Source organism: Pelodiscus sinensis, chromosome 23, assembly GCF_049634645.1.
Source record: "Pelodiscus sinensis isolate JC-2024 chromosome 23, ASM4963464v1, whole genome shotgun sequence".
Taxonomy (NCBI): Eukaryota; Metazoa; Chordata; order Testudines; family Trionychidae; genus Pelodiscus; species Pelodiscus sinensis.
This window is the reverse complement of record NC_134733.1, coordinates 15,547,310-15,568,467: the sequence shown is the minus strand read 5'-3', so window position 1 is coordinate 15,568,467 and position 21,158 is coordinate 15,547,310. Positions and strand designations below refer to the sequence as shown.

Genomic DNA, 21,158 nt, shown 5'->3' with positions numbered 1-21,158 from the left:
TGGCATTTCACCAATCTTGTGGTTGTTTTGTGTGGGTTTGGGATTTTTTGTTTTGTTTTTTACTATTTTTATTTTAGACCGGGTCCTATTACTTCTAGAATCTTCCTTGCCAAAACTGAACCATTTAAATCAAAATTCAAATTCTGGAGCTAGCATAATTCTTAGTTGAATTGCTCTTAGAAATATCAGGAACTTAAGTCCTCCTCTGCTTTGCTGGTGGTATCCACCATGGAAACATGAACTAGAGAAGGACAAATGTCATATGATGATATTCCTGAAAACTGGGTGGAGGGGCAAATTACCATTTTATAGTGGTGCTAAAGGGGCACAAATGCCCATCACATTGAATAGAAAACTCTCAGTATATAGCTTTACACATATTACTTGAAATTCATTATGAATTTCCCAGGTAAGAGAGGCATTTTTACAGATTATCAACTATTTGTTCAGGAAAAGAAAAACTTAACCCCCAAGTCAGATTGATACATGGTAGAAACTTCATGCTTAGTAAATCCAGACTTTGTGCTTAATAAATCCAAACCTATTAAATTACCCAACTTCAGTAGCTGCTAGAAGCCTGTTGGAAGGAAATCCTGTTGAGGAAATCTGTTTCCCCGTTACTTCCTTTTTAGTGTTTTTCACTAGAAACAATCAATCTGATGAATGCTCTGCAGGGTTAGAGATTTTCTTATTTTGTTTTCTCCCTTCCTCTTTTTTTTTAATCCAAGAGCCAATCAAACATCTCTTCTAGACACTTCTAGCATTCTTTTTGCTCATTCAGGGAAATCTGTAAGTACTCACATTTCAAGCTGATCTTTCTATGCCTCACAGCATTCAGTGCTCTGTGAAGGAGGCACTGAATAGAGAGAGATGAAAGATGAATCATGATAAATGCAGATGGATAGGGTGAAATTGCAGTAGCCTATTTCAGTTTGTGCCAAGGATGTCCTTGAAGGAAACTTGCTTTGATCCCCAACAGAAGTTTAAGGTGTACTGCTGAGATTATCTCACAGCTATCTCAGGGGCTGAAGAATTGTTTGAGTTGTAGTTGAGATTTTGATCTCTGGTAGAGTAGGGCAGCTAAGTTTGCTTTTGTCCATGTGTTCATACAGTGGTTGCCTGGAAAAGACCACTTTTTTTTGGCGGGGGGGGGGGGAGGCTTGAAAATGAGAACCGTTCAGTTGATGCCTATAGCTTTAACAAAATACTTTCTATGGAGATGGGAGGGGAAATAGAAATGTGTGACCTTAATTCTTCCAACATCCAGCCTGAAACAAAATATAAGACCACATTTCTACAAAAAATAAATGTTCTCCAATGCTGCCAAATAGTTCAACAGCCAAGACTCTCTATCAGGCAGTTGCCACTGTAACTGTGTACTATGTGTGTGCTGCTTTTGCAAATGATACCTTACAATGGCTTACATTGAGTACAGGTATTGCCATGATGCACCTGACAAAGTAGCTTGAGTCCATCTAATTTCATGTCGCCAAAAATAGCTTTTCAATGAAATCTGGGAAGTTCCACTCTTAAGTGATACACAGTAAACACTGACAATCAGCATACTGGGTTAAGGTGGGATCTTCTGCTCTAGGATACACTTGTAGCAAGGCATGGAAGAAAAGCAGAGCACAGAAATAATTGTGTCAGAAGCTGTGACTAGGTGGAGATACAACTAAATGCAATGCTTTGCTTCTGCAATACTCAATTTCAGACTGTTTCAGAGAAGATTTTACAGTATCACAGTGACACTACTTGAGGGAACTAATCTTCTTGTTAGGATTCCCAAATCCATTTAGGTCTTTAAGAAATTAGTGTAATCTCTCCAGCTTCTTATAAAGGTTCTTTGTGGGCTCTATATACCTTTCTCTGGTATACACTTAGGCTACATCTACACTGCAGGCTTCTTGAGCAAGAACTGTTTTGCGCAAGAGTTCTTGTGCAAAAGGTCTTCCACAAGAGTGTGTCCACACTGGCATGTGCTTTTGTGGAAGAGATGTGCTTTTGTGCAAGAGTGTCCATGGCAGCATGGACGCTCTCTTGTGTAAGAAAGCTCTGATGGCCATTTTAGCCATAGGGATTTCTTGTGCAAGATAATCATGTTGTCTGTCTACATTGCCTTCTTGTGGAAGAGCTCTTGCATAAAAGGGCTTATTCCTCGTGGGGAGAGGAATAAGTCTTCTGGAAGAAGCCCTGTTTTCTGATGCTGTACTGTAAATTTACTTGTGCAAGAACGCACATGCAGTGTAGATACCCAGCAAGTTTGTGCAGAAGAACAGCTGCTCTTGCGCAAAAAGCCTGCAGTGTAGACGTAGCCCTAGGGTATGTATACACAGCAAAGTTATTTCTAAATAACAGCTATTCGAAATAGCGGAGGGCTTATTTTGAAATTGGTAAACCTTATTCCATGAGGAATAGCGCCAATTTCGAAATTGCTATTTCGAAATAAGCGCTGTGTATACGCTTATTTCAAAATAGAGGGCATCCAGACTTTCCCAGGGTGCCCTTCTGGCCACTCTGGTGACAACCAAAAAAAATTACTCTCCCTCTCCGCAACCCCAGAGCCCTTAAAGGTGTAGAGTTAGGCCACAGTGCCTGTGACACCTCCAAGCCTGCCAGCCCAACAGTCTGTCCTGCCCCTGACCCAGTGGCCCCACAACATGAGCCAGCAAGCCACCAGCAGCCAGCCCTCCACCACTTCCCAGGAGCAGTCTGCCAGCTCCCAGGAGCCTGCCAGGGGCCGGAAAAGGTGGGCGCCTTCCTGCTCCAGTGTGGAGATCATGAACCTCACTGAGGTTTGGGGGGAATCCTCCAATGTCCATGATCTCCGCACTAGACAGAGGATGCGGCTGTCTATGGCAGGATAGCTGCCAACATGGCCAGCAAAGGCCACATCCGCACCCAGGAGCAGATGCAAATGAAAATAAAAGAGCTTCGGCAGGCATATGCCAGGGCCACAGGGGGAAGTTCCCAACTAGGGGCACACACACCAAGCTGCCCCTATTTCAATGCCCCCCAGGTGGTTGTCAACTCTGGGGCAGAGGGCCCTGACCAGGACATTGAGGAGGAGGAGGAAGAGAGCCAGGAGCTGCAGCAGACCAGACGGAGCGTGCTGAGCAGCCAGGACCCCCAAGCTGCTCCAGCAGACCTGTTGCCGGTGTCATCTGAGGCCAGGGAGACAACAACAGGTGAGTGCCATCACTGTCCCCTTATGCAGGGGGAGGGAGTGAGGGGGAAGGAGAGGGGAACAGAAATCAGGGACTGCGCGTGTGGGCCTTGCTGTCCACGGACATGTGCATGTGCGAGTATGTGCCATGCCACCCCTGGGCATGTGGCCCCGCTGGCTGCCATACAGGGGCCTTACCCTGTTAGCCACACGCATGTGTGAAGAGGCATGACATTCTCCTGACTCCAGGGTGGGACTCAGCAGGATGCCCTCCCTCCACAAGGCCACTCTACACAGAGGCAGGTGACATCTCCCCCCCCCCCCCACCCACACACAGGGGCATGGGTGCGGTCTCGGGGCAGCTCCCATTCTTGGGGATAGCAGGACATTCCGAACATGGCCTCTGTGCAAGCACATCGGCTCTGATGGTGCAGGGAACGATCATCCTCACCTTGAAGAGGGGGGCTGGGCTTCTCCCACTGTGTCCCCAGGGATAACTGTCCATTTCTCTTGTTTCTCCACAGCCGCACCAGCTGCGTGTGCAGGGTGCACCACACCACCTAGACATGCTCCCGCACCCAAGGGCTCCGCAGGACCACCCTGCAGTGGAGGGTTACCAACAGCAGCAGCTGGGGGCACTGCGAGCCCTGCACCGCACCCTCCAGCATTGGATGCAAGAAGACGTGCAGCTCCGGTGGAAGCAGCTTGCCCAAGGCCGTGCCATCTGCCAGCACCTGCAGACCCTGGTGCGGCGCCTGCTGCCTCACCAGCTTCTGCTCCTCCTCCCACTCCTTCTCCCCTTCCCGCTTCTCCCTCCACACCCTCCATCCCCTCCCCATCCCCCCGGGGACGCCGAGGCCTCCGCACCTGCAGTGCTGGGAGACAGTTGGCCCGGCGAGACTCCCAACCCTGAGCCCTGAGCTTCCCCTCCCCTTTGTTCCCCTTGCTTCCCCTTCCAGCTCCCTCCTCCCAGGTTTCCCCCTCCCCTCTCCCACCTTCTCTCCTCCCTTCCCCCTCCTCTTTTCCCCAGTCTCACCAGAGTTTCACCCCCCCCCCCCAGTTTTGTTAAATAAAGAGAGTTTGTGTTCATGATAATACGTGTATTTTATTTGACATCAGGAAGGGGGGTTAGGGAGGGGAAAGTGGAAGGACGTGAGGGAGGAATGAGACACAAGCCCCCAGTGGGGCACACCAGGGAGACTGTTAGTGCTCCTCAGGGTGGAAGCTCTCCCGCAGGGCCTCCTGGATACTGACAGCCCCCTGATGGACCTCCTGGATGGCAGCCTGCAGAAAGTGCAGCCAAGCTCACAGCAACGCATCCAAGAGAAGCACCAGAGTGCCCAGGGGCAGCTCTGGCTCCATGCTGCAGAGTGCTGTGGTATCCCGAGTGAGGGCAACCAGAGCATGCAGAGAAAAAAATGCTTTGCTATCCCTCATTGAGGTAGGCAAGCTAGCAGGGAAAGCTGAGAACCGGCTGTCCAGGGGCGGGGAGGAGGGGAGTCCCTTTAAGCTCAGGCCTCAGATAGCCTCAGGCAGCAGCCACACAAAGTAACTCCTGACCTGATGCCCTGCCGAAACTGGTTCCGGGTGGCCTTAAATATGATTCAGTGTCCACTCAGTGTGGACGTGCTATTTCACAATAGCAATTTCGAAATCCATTTTGTGTGTAGACGCGTTATTTCGAAATATCTTATTTCAAAATAACTATTTTGAAATTAGATATTTCCAAATAACACTGTAGTGTAGACGTACCCTTAGAGTGCTTCTACGCAGCAGGGCTTAACTGAAAAAGGCTATGCAAATTGAGCTACATCAGTTGCGTATCTTATTTTGAAATAGAGCACTCTTCCTCCAACTTTCCTTATTCCCACATTTTAAAAAAAAGTACCATGATGAGGCAAGACGCTCATGGGTCACCAGAAAAATTCCAGTCTTGATTGTGCCCCATATGCACACACAATAGCTAAAGAGATAAACAGACCTGACCAGTTGATTGTATATCCTAACATTCCATTGATGTCAATGGAAAACAATAATACAGTAAGTGCAGTAGAAAACCAGCAGTGATGGGCTTTTAGGGGCAATATATTTTATAGCTAATAAAACTGATTGTAAATAGAACATAAGGCTTCTGGAAATGTCCATCAAATCAGCAACCTAGAGGTCTTAACCCTGCAAGCTCAAGATTCTTGAATTCTTGCTACAACAGGCTATACACGCATGAACAAGTAAGGTTAAGTACTCGACACAGACCTCTACGCTAAGCAGTAATAAAACTCACTTTCCCTACATAATAGTCCTCTTAGTTATAGATATATAACCCAAAAAGGGACAGGTCATGGGCAGATAGTGGGCATATTTGAATGGACATAAACTTAACCATCAGGAGGCACACAGTAATGTGTTCCCCATTTTCACCTTACTTCTATCACTAGGCATGAGTTACTTCCATTGTAAAGTTGTACTTTCATTAACACAGGATTCCTGCACGGCTTGTTAACTTTTTCATGTGTTTCTATACTCAACCTTCACACTTGCCTGGTGCAGGATCGAGTTCTCAAATTTCTATTCCTTTAGGTTTGGGATAGTATTGAAAAAAACTACTTACACATACAAATATTTCAAATATAAATAATCTCTACTAATAATTTTACATTGTAAAATTTAAAAATTTGCCAGAAGTTTAAACAAGGAAATTCTGTCCTGGGGGGGAAAGGTACTTTAGTTCTATTATTCTACTTAATACCAACATATCATACACACACACATATATACACACACATACATCCACATACATCCCCATACCACTGAATCATTTTTTGTTAGATGTCTTTTCTTCTTTGCTAGACTAGAAGTAATATCTGGATTACTAATCTCAACCCCCAACATAAATTAGACACAAATCAATCATGCCTACCTGACGTTTTCTTCTGAATTTCTGAAATGCCTTCTGGATGCTCACAGTCTCCGTTTTATTTCCCTTTTTTTCCTGATCTAAATCTTCAAGATACACCATGAAATAACAGTTCCTCTTCCTTCCTGATTCCATGCTCCTTTCTTGATAACTACTTTGGACCTGCAATTATGAGAAAGTCTATTTTACAGACAGGTTGTAATTAAAAATACAGTTGCTGAGCCAAGTTGTGTATATGTGACACCCAGTGGGGCACTGATAATCCTGTCATCAGTTCAGCAGTAGAGTAAATATGAGAAAAGGTAGATCCCAAGCCATCCAGATGTTTTATGAAAACTGATCCAAAAATATTCTCATTTTATCTAAAACACAATCAGCAACTGGAAAGACTGGATTAATTGTTTACATCAACTATTCATCACTTTTCTTAGGAGCTGGTTTACATTCTTCTAACATAGTCAATATGAATAGATAAACACTCAGGTTTTAATTCAAATTCTTAGTAAGTGAATAATATCTCTTGGCTTGATTGAAAAGTGCAGAGTAAGAACTCTTGGGAATTCTCTGATTTCTCCTGTAAAATACAACAGAAGTAAAGTAAGATAACTTCATACATACCTCTCAATTCTCAGTTTGAGTGGGAAATGTAAGATATATATGACTGCAAAATTGTCTGATGTATATATTTTTGGTAAAAATCAAACCAGTTCTATCAAATTCAATATGTAATTTAGTTGTCCCAAGGGTACCTGTACATGCCAGAAATGTCAAGTTGTTTCCCTGTTTGAGATACAGAAATTCAGTTGCCAACTTAGTGGACCACAAAATTACGGCAATTTGAGATGGATTCTCTTGACCAGATATAAAGACTTGCAACCCTTACCAGTATTTTTACATGGGGTATGTACGTCATTCCTGCTAAAATGTGATAGTTTTCTGCCTGCATGCCCAACTATATGTCACTCAAATAATTTTGAGGGAAGAGAACAGGATGAACAAATACATTACAAAACACAAACTATCATTGCCAAATGGCAGGTATTGTTTGATATGTCCTTTTTCAGACCCTTAACAATAACTCAGTGAGGATTTTTCTTAAATATTGAAGATATGATTTACCTTTCCACTAGTGTAAATCAATGTAATTACACCAGAGTAAAACTGATGCAAGCAATAGAAAGGAGAATCAAGACGTGAAAGCTAGTCTTTTAGCTTTGCTGATCTAACTTGCCAATGAGAAATTAAACCTCTCTGTAAGCTCAAAAATGTGTAACTCACCAAGAGAAATTAGTTGAATAAAAGATATTACCTTACCCTCCATGTGTCTCTAATAAGAAATAAGCACTTTTTAGTTAAGAGAATCACTGTGAATATTTGAAATTGTGTCAGGTAAGTAGATTTACTGGCAGCCTAATATAATTAGCAGGTAAAATTCTAGGGATCAAGACTAGGGTTGCCAGGTAGACCCCGCCAAAAAACCGGACACACTTGATCGTGGGCGGGGGCCAGGGAAGGAGGAGAACCGGCCGAGAGGGGGGCGGGAAGCAGAACTGGTGGGGGGGTTCGAGGACCGCGGGGCTAGATGGGAGGAAGGGGGGGAACGGGAGGAGGGGGGGCGGGCAAGGCCGCATTATGACTTTCGTGGGCCCTAGGCACGTTTGCCTTTGTGGGTCCCTCCCACCATAATAATATCCAGGGCTCGACAAATAATGCAATCTACTCACGCGTGGCGAGTAGATTGCAACCCAGAAGAGCCGGGTTCGGGCGATCTGCACATGCACAGAATGATCTGCACATGCACAGATCACCAGACAGTGCGGCTAGCGAGTGGGGCTCGCCGCAGTTCGGCGAGCCCTGAAATATCAATATTTAAAATTATTTTTTATATAACTTTAAATACTTCGACATTTTTCTTTTCTGTTTTAGGCAAAATTTAATAGATTTTCATGGGCCCTAAAAGTTTCATTTTTTTCTGATGTGAGAAAAAAATTAAAACATTTTCTTCGACCCTAAAAGTATCGTGGGCCCTAGGCACTGTGCCTATTGTGCCAATGGATAAGTCGGCCTTGGGGGCAGGAAGCAGAACTGGCGGAGAGGGGAAGTGTGGTGGGGAGGGGGGCCGTGGGGTTGGCCAGGAGGAAGGGAGGGGCGGGAAGCAGAGCTGGGGGGGGTCAGGGGCCGCGGGCTCGACAGGAGGAGAGGGGGGCCCGGAGGAGGGGGGGCGGGAAGCAGACCTGGCTGGGGGTGGGGTGCAGCCACTAGCCACAGCCAGAGTCCTTCGGGCCACACCCCTGGCAGGCACACCCTTTAGTTGCGAGCAGAAGTCAGGCGGAGGCAGGGGAGGGGCTGGGAGCCACTCCCCCCGCCCGGCTGCTGTACACAACCAGAGGCTCCCAGCTGGGAGGCGGGGCGTGATTGGTGTTTAGGATAGTCAAGACAGAAGCAGACTGTGAGGGACTCCAAAAAGATCTCACCAAATTGAGTGATTGGGCAACAAAATGGCAAATGAAATTTAATGTGGATAAGTGTAAAGTAATGCACATTGGGAACAATAACCACAACTATACGTACAGTATGATGGGGGCTAATTTGGCTATGACAAATCAGTAAAGAGATCTTGGAGTTATCGTGGATAGTTCCCTGAAAACTTCTACAGTGTGCAGCGGTGGTCAAAAAGGCAAATAGGATGCTAGGAATTATTAAGAAAGGGATAGAAAATAAGACACAGAATATCTTAAGGTATATGTACACTAGGCCTCTAGTTCGAAGTAGGGAGGCTAATGTAGGCATTCAAACTTGCAAATGAAGCCCAGGATTTAAATATCCCGGGCTTTATTTGCATGTTCCCATCCAGTCGCCATTTTTAAATGCCACTAGTCCAGACTAACTGCCCGCGGCTACACGCGGCAGTTAAACGGTAATTCGAACTAAGTCCTTAGTTCGAATTACCTGTTACACCTCATTCCAGGAGGAGACTGAAGGGGGATATGATAGAGGTATATAAAATCATTAGTGGTGTGGAGAGGGCGAATAAAGAACAGTTATTTATTAGTTCCCATAATAGAAGAACTAGAGGACACCAAGGGTGTGTCTAAACTACATGCCTCCGTCGATGGAGGCATGTAGATTAGACAGATCGGCAAAGGGAAATGAAGCCGCGATTTAAATAATCGCGGCTTCATTTAAATGTACATGGCTGCCGCGCTGAGCCGACAAACAGCTGATCAGCTGTTTGTCGGCTCAGCGCGCTAGTCTGGACGCTCCCGCGCCGACCTGAAAGCCCTTTATCGACCTTCCCGTTATGCCTCGTAGGATGAGGTTTACCGGGGAGGTCAATAAAGGGCTTTTATGTCGGCAGGGGAGCATCCAGACTAGTGTGCTGAGCCGACAAACAGCTGATCAGCTGTTTGTCGGCTCAGCGCGGCAGCCATGTAAATTTAAATGAAGCCGCGATTATTTAAATCGCTACTTCATTTCCCTTTTTCGAATAAACTAATCTACATGCCTCCATCGACGGAGGCATGTAGTTTAGATGTATCCCAAATGAAGTTAATGGGTAGCAGGTTTAAAACTAATAATGGGTTGCAGCTTCCCACACAGCACGTAGTCAACCTGTGGAACTCCTTGCCAGAGGAGGCTGTGAAGGCTAGGACTATAACAGAGTTTAAAGAGAAGCTAGATCATTTCATGGAGGTTAGGTCCATAAAAGGCTATTAGCCAGGGGATAGAAATGGTGTCCCTGGCCTCTGTTTGTCAGAGGCTGGAGAAGGATGGCAGGAGACAAATCGCTTGATCACTGTCTTCGGTCCACCCCCTCTGGGGCACCTGGTGCTGTCCACTGTCGGCAGACAGGTTACTGAGCTAGATGGACCTTTGATCTGACCCAGTATGGCTGTTCTACTGTTCTTATGGTGCTGTCAGCCTCTGGTTGCGTGCAAAAGCTGGGCGGGAGGAGTGGGTGGGAGTTCCGGGCCCTGCCCCGCCCCGCCCCGCCCCGCCCCGCCCCACCTGGCTTTTGCACACCAGCACAGGGCTCTAATTTTGTCCCCGCCTCCCAGTCGCTCCCCCGCCAGGCTTCCGTCCAGTGCCCAGCCGGAAATTCAGAAAATACCGGACATTGCACATGTCTGGTATTTTCTGATTTTTTTCTACCGGACAGATGGTGCAAATACCGGATGGTCTGGTAGAAAACCAGACACCTGGCAACCCTAAAACTAATCTCAAGCAATTTGGAGAGGTGAAGGAAAATCATAAAGATCATACTTCAAGCCTCTCAGTTGCACAGTATAGCTGAATCTCTGTGAAGAAACCTTTTACTGCCTGCATAGAATGGCAGTAGTCCAGGAGGACTCTAATAGCATCCATTTAAAAGCTGGTATTTTGACTCTTAGGTTTAAAAAAATGAAGTTATGCATTAGGCTGCCGTTTACAATATTACATAATGTCTTTATGTGGTATCTTTCTGTAAAGTTAATCACTGCATACAGTAATTTGCTTATCTAAAATAACTACTGCACATGTAACCATGCTTATTGTATATTGTTTGGGTCTCTTTGACTTTCCCAGCCTTTCTGTAGTCCTGTATGTGACACAGTTTCTTTTGCATCAGAGAACAAAGGCTATGTCTCCACACTTCAAAATAAGGTCGAACCTTTTATGGTTGATTTCTGATCAACCAATTTTGCATTTGAAGGTCCATATACTCACTGTGAGTAATAATACGATAAAGTCCAAAGTAACGTGTCTCCATTAGGGAGCCTTCTGTCAACTCAGAGAGAGATGCACCATGGATAGCTTTGCATTCTGGGCTATGCTCCTGGTGCCCACTAGGACCAAAACTGCAGTGGGCGGTTATGGGTTCATGACTTCAGTGGTACTTAAGGTTAGTGTGACAGGCTTGGTAGTGTGGATACATCGTTTAGAAAATCCACCATATGTGGCTAAATTCAGTATAAAGTCCTAGCGTAGACCAAGCCATACACTAAAGACTTGCATTCCTCTGGCTCTGCCACATCCAAGGTCTCTCGTTCTCTCTCTCGCTTTCTCTTTCACACACACACACGCACACACACACACACAGATATCTATTAATGACTGTACAATTAACAGTTCTGAGCCATGATTACAGAAGTCATAAATGAAAGGATACTTTATTGGTAAATTTATAGAAAGCAACAAATAATAAAAAGTAGGAAAAACAGACCTATTTAATGAAATAGTGCAGAAGTGATACAAGACTTAATTCTAGTACAATAAAATATTACCTACATGCAGTAGAAAAAGCACCTTCCTTTCTCACAATGAAAACTTTATCCTAGTACGTATTAGATGCTATCGTGTATTTAGAAATAGCACAGGGATACAATCAATAAAAAAGTCAAGAAAACTTTCTTGCTGTAGCCAAAGCTCCCTTTTTTTTCAAAGCCTAATAAATATAGTTCAATATCTGGGATCTCATCTTCCATCTAATTCACTTGTAGTAATATAGGTGTTTTCTTTCCACATCTTGAGGAAACACCTGGACATGTTACATGGATAAACCTTGATAGGCAGAGTGGCAGAGTCGGTACAGTACCACTATAGAATTATTTTAATAATAAGTATTATAAATACATTGGCTATTTTTGCAAAACAAAATGTTGTAAATACAGACAGATTTAGTTAATTGCCACAGAATGCCTATTAGCTTATATATTGCACACAAAAGGACGTAATCTTCCACTATCTTCATTTGGAAAGATCACTGCAGAATTTAACTGGACTGCATGCTCAGTTCATCTACTCAATCTGCTCTAGCTAGCTGATTAAACTTATGTCCATGATCATATAGCTAGCTTGAAAGAACCCTATTCTAATTTTAAAATGTTATAGCAATACTGAATATGGGAATTCTGGTGTTAAAAAGGGTGATGTTTAGTGTTCTCATTGCAGTGTCAACATCCAGAAAGTTTTCCAGCAATTTTATTTCAGAGAGATGCTGGTCTGAGTTATGAAAGCAGAAAAATGTATAGAACAGGGTACGTTTACCAAAGCATAGATTTTCTTCTACCTTGTAAATTATCAATATATTTCTCTTGTAAACAGGGGCTAAACTACTGCTTGCTATCAACCAGCTAAAAGGAGAGAGCTGCCCTAGGGGGTGGGTGTGCTCACTCAAATTGTTTAGCTCTGCAAGATAATTAACTGTTAACTGTTGATATGTAAATACAGCTCATGCCAGGATACGGAAGGAATCTGAGATGTGGTTATGTAAATCCAATTCAGCCGGGACTAATGGAGGATCAGTTGTTGGAATGGAATGTGATGTATTGTAACTAATTTGGGCTGTTGTGGGGGTCACAAATCATGCTACCCCTAAATGTGGAAACTGTTAAATATTACACCAGTGCTTGCAGGAGAGACACCATCATTGTAAGGGTATGTCTACACTGCCACCCTAGTTCGAAATAGGGTGGCTAATGTAGGCATTCGAACTTGCAAATGAAGCCCGGGATTTAAATATCCCAGGCTTCATTTGCATGTTCCCAGGTGCCGCCATTTTTAAATGCCCCGTAGTTTGAACTACCTGCCCGAGGCTACACGCAGCACGGACTAGGTAGTTCGAATTAAAGATCCTAGTTTGAACTACCGTTAAACCTCCTTACAGGAGTAGATTACGACCCGGAAGAGCCGGCGCAGAGTAATCTGTGCATGCGCAGAATACAGAACGGCGCGAAACTGCGCACCTGGCGAGCCCTGAAAATAGCCATCAGACCTTTATTGCGGAAGAGAGCATCTACACTGCCATGGATGCTCTTGCACAAAAGCACATAGCAGTGTAGACGCTCTCTTGTGGAATAATTTTTGCACAAGAACTCTTCCGCAAAAGAGTTTTTGCACAAGAAGCTGCCAGTGTAGATGTAGCCAAGGAGTGGAGTCATCAGGATGATGTGTCAGGGTCTGCATTGACTAGACAGAGCTGTAAGTGGGGCGTTTGAAGTGGGGTACAGAGAAAGTTTGGGTAAGTGAATGGAACCCTTACCTTGTTGGACTAGTGAGCCTAAGAGGCAAAAGACTTTGCTCAATCCTTTTGAGCTGGGACGGTTATTCATAGGGCGGAGGGGAGGCGAATTAACTCTGTTTGTGGTATTTTCCCAAGTTAATGCCATGTGACTTCTCTCTCTCTTTCATTAAAGTTTCTTTTCTACACTCAGACTCTGTGCTTGCGAGTGGGGAAGCATTGCCTCTCAGAGGCACCCAGGGGTGTGTGAATTTCCTAGGCCATTGGGTGGGGGCTCAAGCCGGTTCTGTGTGAAATGGACCCCTAGATATTGAACCCAGCCCTGGTTGCTGCCGGTCCTACCCAACAAAAGGGTTACACTCTAATGCCACATTTAAACAGCATACAATTTTTCCCTCCATACATAAACAGGTAAGTGACATATCTTGCCTTGCACAGAAATGATGCTGAGTTTTGCAAAGCCTTTGTACTTGGAAAAATGTAGTCAGTTGTAAGATTGTATAAACTATTCATAGGTTTTAAAGGACTGTTTATTATATATATTAGATCTCTGTACTAATTTTGATGTTTCACCTGAGTTTTGTTGTGTTTTATGTTCACCCATGTGTTTTATTTGTGAAACTTGTTGAGAGGGATGATGGGAAAGTCACAAAATCATCAAGAAACTGCAGACTGAACTCATGGTGATATATTTACCAAACTATAATGCAAACCACAACACAGAAAAGAGAAGAGGAGATAGGTATTTCCTGACTTATGAAGTCATTCTACGTGTATAATTGGTGAAACGAATAAGAAGTTGGCACAGGTGTGGGACTGCTGGCTTTTTTAATTATGTGATCGAACAAAAATATGTCAGGACACTGGTAATACAGCACTATTAAGTCAAAATGCTGGGCTGTACAGTATGGTTTAGTAACAACCCGTTACAATATTTGATAGACCCCCCCCTAAATATTTGAAAACTCTTTTGAAAGAGGCATTGTCACATTGAAAGATCTCAAAATTTGTTGCTTGTATGGTTAATATACATGCAAGAAGTTAACAGAAAAGGAAAACTTTTTTGCTCTTTTCATTTGTTTACTTTGTGCATCTGTTTATCTGAAGTTGTTATTATAAATCATCTTTCACTTATGGTGTCTAAGTTCAAAACAGAATTAAAACCCAAAAAGTTTAAATGCAAAATATTACCTTTTCTCATGTTCCCAGAGCAAGATGCCATGGCTTGTACTGTATGTTCATTCTGGGTGCATGAAGCTCTAGTAGTGTCTCAAGGTGCAGCAGCAGCATCTTTTTGAGTGAAAGTTTCTTCGGCCTTGTTCTCAAGATATGTACTTAAAAGAGATCTCTCTCTGACTGATTTTTTGCTTTGCATTTTAGGCACTGAAACTATTTCTCTAATTAGGCTACGTCTACACTGCAGGCTTTTTGCGTAAGAACAGCTGTTCTTGCGCAAAAACTTGCCGGGTGTCTACACTGCACGCGCGTTCTTGCGCAAGTAAATTTACAGTACAGCGTCAGAAAACAGGGCTTCTTCCGGAAGAGTTATTCCTCTCCCCACGAGGCATAATCCCTCTTGTGCAAGAACTCTTCCACAAGAAGGCAGTGTAGACAGGCAACATGAATTTAGTGCGCAAGAAACCCCTATGGCTAAAATGGCCATCAGAGCTTTCTTGCACAAGAAAGCATCCACACTGCCATGGACACTCTTGCGCAAAAGCACATGGCACTGGGGACACGCTCTTGTGGAAGACCTTTTGCAGAAGAACTCTTCCGTAAAACAATTCTTGCACAAGAAGCCTGCAGTGTAGACGTAGCCTAAGAGTATGTCTACACAGTAGTGTTATTTCAGAATAACTGATGTTATTCCAAAATAACATAGTCAGCGACTACAGTACAAGCAATTATTTTGACATAATGTCAAAATAATGTCAAGCCGAGGGACTTCTTACTCCAATTCCTGTAACCCTCATTTTATGAAAAGTAAGGGACGTCGGAGGAAGAGTGCTCTTTCTCGGACTTCCTGCTGTGTAGACAGCATCAAAAGCCAAAATAAGCTATTTTGGCTTAAGCTACACAATTGATATAGGTCAAGTTGCATAGCTTATTTTGGCTTTAGCCCTGCTATGTAGACGTACCCTAACTGCTTTTGAGCTAATGGTTAAATGAACATAAGAAACATAAGAATGGCAACACTGGGTCACAGCAAAAGTCCATTTAGCCTAGTAACCTGCTTTCCAACAGCGGCCAGCATTAGATAAATCAGAGGGAATGACCAAACAGGTACTCACCAAGTGATCCATTCCAAAAGAGGCTAGGGACACCATATGTGCCCATTCTGGCTAAAAGCCATTAATGGACCTATCCTCCATGAATTTATCTACAGTAGTTCATTTTTTAACCCTATTATAGTATTGTATTCAGAGAGTTCCATAGGCTGAATGTGTGTTTTGTGAAGAAATACTTCCTGTTGCTAGTTTTAAACCTGCAGCCTATTAATTTCATTTGGTGACCCCTAGTTCTTGTGTTATGAGAAGGAGTAAACAGCATTTCTTTATCTACTTTCTCTACACCAGTCACTATTTTATAGTCCTCAGTCACATCCCTCCTTAGTAGTCTTTTTTCCAAGCTAAAAAGTCCCAGTCTTATTAATCTCTCTTCATATAGAAGCTGTTCAATACCCCTAATAATTTTGCTCTTTTCTGAATCTTTTCCAATTCCAATATATCTTTTTTGAGATGGGGCGACCACATCTGAATGCAGTATTAAAGAGGTGGTCATAACATGGATTTATATAGAAGCCATATGATATTTTCTGTCTTATTAACTATCCTTTTTTAATTATTCCAATTTCTGTTAGCTTTTTTGACTACTGCTGCACAATTAGTGGATGTTTTCAGAAAACTATCCATAATGACTCAAAGATCTCTTTCTTGAGTGGTAACAGGTAATTTGGACTCCTTGGTCCTAGTTTTGTTGGATTATTCTTTCCAATGTGCGTTGATTTATCAACATTAAATTGCATCTGCCATTTTGTGGCCCAGTCACTCAGTTTTGAGAGATCCTTTTGTAGCTCTGCAGTCTGCCTGGGACTTAACTATCTTGAGTAGTTTTGTATCATCTGAAAATTTAGTCACTTCACTTTCACCCCTTTTTCCAGATTATGTATGAATATGTTGAAAAGGACTGATCACGGAACAGATCCCTGAAGGACACATTATTTACCTCTCTCCATTCTGAAAACTAAGATGTATTCTAACCCTTTGTTTCCTATCTTTTAACCAGTTATCAATCCATGAAAGGACCTTCCGTCGTATCCCATGACAGCTTATTTTACGTAAGAACCTTTTGTGAGGGACCTTGTCAAGGGCTTTCTGAATAACTAAGTACACTATATCCAGTGGATCCCTCTTGTCCAAATGCTTGTTGACACCCTCAAAGAATACTAGTAGATTGGAGGATGATTTCCCTTTACAAAAACATGTTGGCTCTTCCCTAACAAATTATTTCATCTATATGTCTGACAATATTGTTCTTTACCATCATTTCAATCAGTTTGCCCAGTACTGAAGTCAGGCTTACCGGCTTGCAATTGCCAGAATCACCTCTGGGAGCCCTTTTTAAAAATTGGTGTCACATTTGCTATCCTCCAGACATTTTGTAAAAAAGTTGATTTAAATAAGTTACATTTGAGTTTCTTCAAAACTCTTTAGAGAATACCATCTGGTCCTGATGACTTATTACTGTTTAATTTATCAATTTGTTCCAAAACCTCCTCTAATGACACCTCAGTCTGGGACAGTACTTCAGATTTGTCACCAAAAAAGAATGGCTCAGATTTGGGAATCTTCCTCACATCCTCAGCTGTGAAGACTGATGCAAAGAATTAATTTAATTTCTCTGCAATGCCTTATCATCCTTGAGTGCTTTAGAATCTCAACTATTCAGTGGCCCCATTGTTGTTCAGTTGGCTTCCTGCTTCTGCTGTACTTGAAAAAAATTACTATTAATTTTTGACTAGCAGTTCCTGAAATTCTTTTTTGGCCTAACTAATTATATTTTTACACTTCATTTGCCAGAGTTTATGCTCTTTCCTATTTTTCTCACTAAGATTTACTGCCACTTTCTAAATGATGCCTTTTTGCCTCTCACTGTTTTGCTTTTTTTTTAGGTTGTTTAGCCACACTGACACTTTCTTGGTTTTCTTTTTATGCATTTTAATTTGTGGTATATATTTAAGTTGAGCGTCTATTATGGTGTCTTTTAAAAGTTTCCATGCAGCTTGTGGGGATTTCACTTCTGAAACTGTACCATTTAATTTCTATTTAACTAACCTCCTCATTTGTGTGTAGTTCCCCTTTCTGAAATTAAATGCCACAGTGTTGGGCTGCTGTGGTGTTTTTCCTATCCCAGGGATGTTAAATTTCATTATACTGTGGTCACTATTACCAAGCAGTCCAGTTCTATTCACCTCTTGGATCAGATTCTCTGCTCCATTTAGGAATACATCAAGAATTACCTCTCCTCTTGTTGTGGGTTCCAGGATCAGCCACTCCAAGAAACAGTGATTTAAGGTGTCAAGAACATTTATCTCTGCATCTTGTCCTAAGATAACATATACCCAGTCAGTATGGGGATCATTGAAATCCCACATTGTTATTGATTTTTATCTTACTAACCTCTCTAATCTCCCCGAGCATATTACCATCTTGGTCAGGTGGTGAATAATATATCCCTTCTGGTATATAGTTGTAGTCTGTCTGCAGACACCATGTCTGTTTGAACATTTTCATTTGTGCTTGCATCCATAAGATCTAGAGTTTTTTTAAAGTGAATGCTTAGGTTCTAGAGCACCAAATGGCAGCCTCCAAAGCACTGTGCCATCTTACTGGCCCATTTTGACTCCTGGCCCAGTATCATACCCCTTGCCTCATACTTCCAGAATAATCTGTCCACGGCTCAGACACGGATACCAGAGTAGGTCTGTAAATAAACTTTGCAGGGTGGGTGTCATCCTTTTGGGAATAACCTTGTCCCGTGTTTCACACATCGTTCCTTGAAAGCGGGGTGCACCTGCACGTTGCAATGCAGCTGTTGGGGCACAACCAGGCAGCATCACGTCACTTTGTGTAACTTCTGCAGCATGAGGACAGCCCCTAAAGATCCTGGAGGACCATCTCCCCTCCCCCATTTATGCTAAAACTCTGGACTGAGCCCCATTTCTTTGCATCCATTTTGTAACTGACTTGATAGGGTGGGGAAAGAGGGTCAAACTCTGTGCCCCCCCCACTCACCACCCCAACTCCCCCCTACAAGGTCCAGTACACGGCTCCTAGGATTCCCCAACACAGGGGCTATTTATTCCCCACCCTACCACACTTGACCTCACCTGCTCCCTCCTCCTCCTCCTCCAGGGGCGTCTCTGTTTCCTAGCAACGCGCAAAATGGCTGACCCGCGTGGTGACTTCTGGGAATTGTAGTCCTGGCATCCCCGAGCCTCTTATCCTTGAACGAGCCGAAGGACTATATTTCCCAGTAGGCATCGCGCGCCGGCGAAGAGAGCCCGCCGAGGCTGTGGTAGTTCCCTGTAGAGCAGGGCCGGGAGGGGAGCACAGGTGGGGAAACACAAAGGACGCTGGGAATTGTAGTTCCAAACCTAGAGAGACTCTCCAGAGCCAGTCGGCTGAAGGGCGAGAGCAGGACTACAAGTCCCAGGAAGGCGTAAGAGGGAGCGGGCTGGACGCCGCCTGAGGGCGGGGGGTACGAAAGGGAACCTGCGGTCGTGCTGCTGGAGGCGCCTCACTTAGGTAAGGGGGTAAGTGGGGCGGGGGCGCAGGTTTGAAACCCCTCGCGGTGATGCGGCGCTGTGCGGCGCGGAGGGTGAAGCAGAAGGCTCCAGCTCCCCCGCATGATGGGGTGTAGAAAGGGGGCAATAGGGACTCAGGCGTCCCCTGGGGGAGGGGGCAAAGGCCCTGCCTCCCTCTGCAGTCGGTGGGGTCAAGGAGAAGGGGGAAGCCAAGGCCTTCCTTTTTTCGGGGGGGGGGGGGGGCAAGTCGGAGTGCAGGCCAAGCCCCCCGTCTTCCACAGCTGGGGGACAAGAAGAGATTGGGAAATAATTAGATGCCCCCCTTTTTTTCTTCCTGTGATGAGCAGCGCCCCGGCATCTCTTTTTGTAACCTCCCCATACGCAGCCCCTCCCCCTACACTCACCACTTTAGGAGCGGCAGTGGGGGACTCCTATTTGGGATTGTGCCTGGTACCCTCTCTCCATACACCCATCTTTTTGGGGGTTGAGGCCTTTCATTTTGGGGGTTCTTTTTACTGGGCTTTGCTCAACCTGGCTTTGTCAGAATGAGGAAGATTTAAAAAAGTAAACTAACCTCGAATGTGATTTAACGGTTGGCATTAAAACAGGCACTGCAAAAATGATTTGTCTTAGAAGAATCCATCTTGATCCTATCCCTTCCTCCCCTTGCAAATAAATAAAAACAAATGCCTGCCTGTACATTAGAAGCTTCAGAGGGGTAGCCCAGTTAGACTGTAACAGGAAAAACTTAAAAAAACAACAAATAGTCTTGTAGCATGGGTTTTGTTAGCCTTTAAGGTGCTACTAGACTATTGTTCCACATCAGAAATTAGTGAAATTCCTGAAATGGGAAGGGGAAGTTGCACATAGGTATTAAAACTGCAGACAGAAAATAGCTTGTGGTAATATATTTAGCAAGCTATGTGAAACACAGAAAAATAGTGAGGGCATGTGGAGAATACATTCACTGGCAAAGAAGCTACTGTACATTTTAACTCAGGGAGTGGTTGCAGCAGTTTGGTATGTAAGGGGAAGCCTGAGAAATAGAAATATTTCTTCTCAATTCTTACAAATAAATAAGTAATGTCAATTCAGATCTCTCCTGAGTCTAGGACAAGGAAATGCCCATGTTTTATTAAGCTGAATGGAATTCCAATGACAGAATTTTAGTAATTATTTTAAGGAAAGAAATCACTTGTTCAAACTATCATAGTTCGGGTAGTCCTGATTTTTACGTTTTTTTTTTTCAAGAAGTACTTTTAAAGATGTTTACCAATTATACTGTTTAATAGCACAAGATCCGGCTTAGTGAATATCTAAAGGTGTTTCTAAAGCACTGGAGTATGTAACTATATTTTGGCAGCATAACCCTGCCAGCATTAATTTCACTCATCAAACTTTGAAGGTAGTATTAACAATTGTTATTGCAAAATGAGTTATTGCAAACTTCTAGCTGACTGAGTAATGATGGCAGTTTTGGGTCACCCACTGGCTGCTGTAGGCACATTTGAACTACATAATTCCTTTTCAGCAGAAACAGGGCTTAAAAGTGATTGTAACTTTCCAGCTGGAATGAGGGTTTGTTACAGTGCTTGCAGGAGGTTTTACCTATACTAGGTCAACTCTGTAAGTTCCAAGTAAACTAGCACTGTCCTTATCATGGGTATGCATAAGAAGAGCAGGAAAAACAGGTGAGCGGAGCTGGAAAAACAAGTCCTTATTTAAGCTTTCCTTTGTAAGGGATTGTGATAAGCACAGCCCAAATAATTGTCTGTCCTTCTATTATGTAGGTGTCTTGCTCCGTGTATTTACAGAATGAATGAGAACCTAGCAGTACATCATGTTAAATTCCTCCCTCCTGAATAAAAAGTGCTGATGGAAGATCCAGTACTTCAAGTATGAACCTCTGAAAAATTTGGTAAGTGAAAGGTGGTTTTTTGGGGGGGGTTTTTTTGGCATTTGCAAGTATGTGGCTTATGAAACTGGGATCCAGTTTTTTGCCTGATATTCTGACAGTTATGAGCAACTAAAGGTCACATTAGAATTAAAATGCATTTGAGAGAAGAACAGAAATGTTAACACTTGAAAATCTTATCTGATAACCAGGAACTGAACATACCTGCAATGTACATACCAAATTTCTACCACCCACACCCTTCCTTTTTTTAATGATTGTTTTTTAATGTATCTGAAAAAAACAAAAACTTGCTACTACTGTTATTTCATAATACCGAGCATAATGCAAACAATACACTTAAACTAATATAAGTGA

At 43.5% G+C, this 21,158-nt stretch overlaps 2 protein-coding genes across 10 annotated transcripts in view; one reads left to right on the top strand and one right to left on the bottom strand.

Moving 5' to 3' along the window:
* TTLL10 (tubulin tyrosine ligase like 10) overlaps positions 1-17,699 on the bottom strand; it is a 261,339-nt gene extending 243,640 nt beyond the window's left edge. The window contains exons 1-2 of the mRNA XM_075906186.1: positions 17,600-17,699; positions 6,084-6,242 (exon numbers count right to left, since the gene is read on the bottom strand). The gene's annotated coding sequence lies outside the window, so the exon portion shown is untranslated. The remainder of the gene's footprint in view (positions 1-6,083; positions 6,243-17,599) is intronic.
* A 996-nt stretch (positions 17,700-18,695) lies between these two features.
* The window catches only part of C23H1orf159 (chromosome 23 C1orf159 homolog), a 28,376-nt gene continuing 25,913 nt past the window's right edge, over positions 18,696-21,158 (top strand). For 4 of the 9 annotated variants that reach the window (XM_025186666.2, XM_025186664.2, XM_014575518.3 and 1 more), the window contains exons 1-2: positions 18,696-18,887; positions 20,677-20,804. The gene's annotated coding sequence lies outside the window, so the exon portion shown is untranslated. Of the gene's footprint in view, positions 18,888-20,136; positions 20,578-20,676; positions 20,805-21,158 lie in introns of those variants that run through there. The other 5 variants (XM_025186665.2, XM_075906210.1, XM_006127106.4 and 2 more) reach the window with 4 other exon arrangements.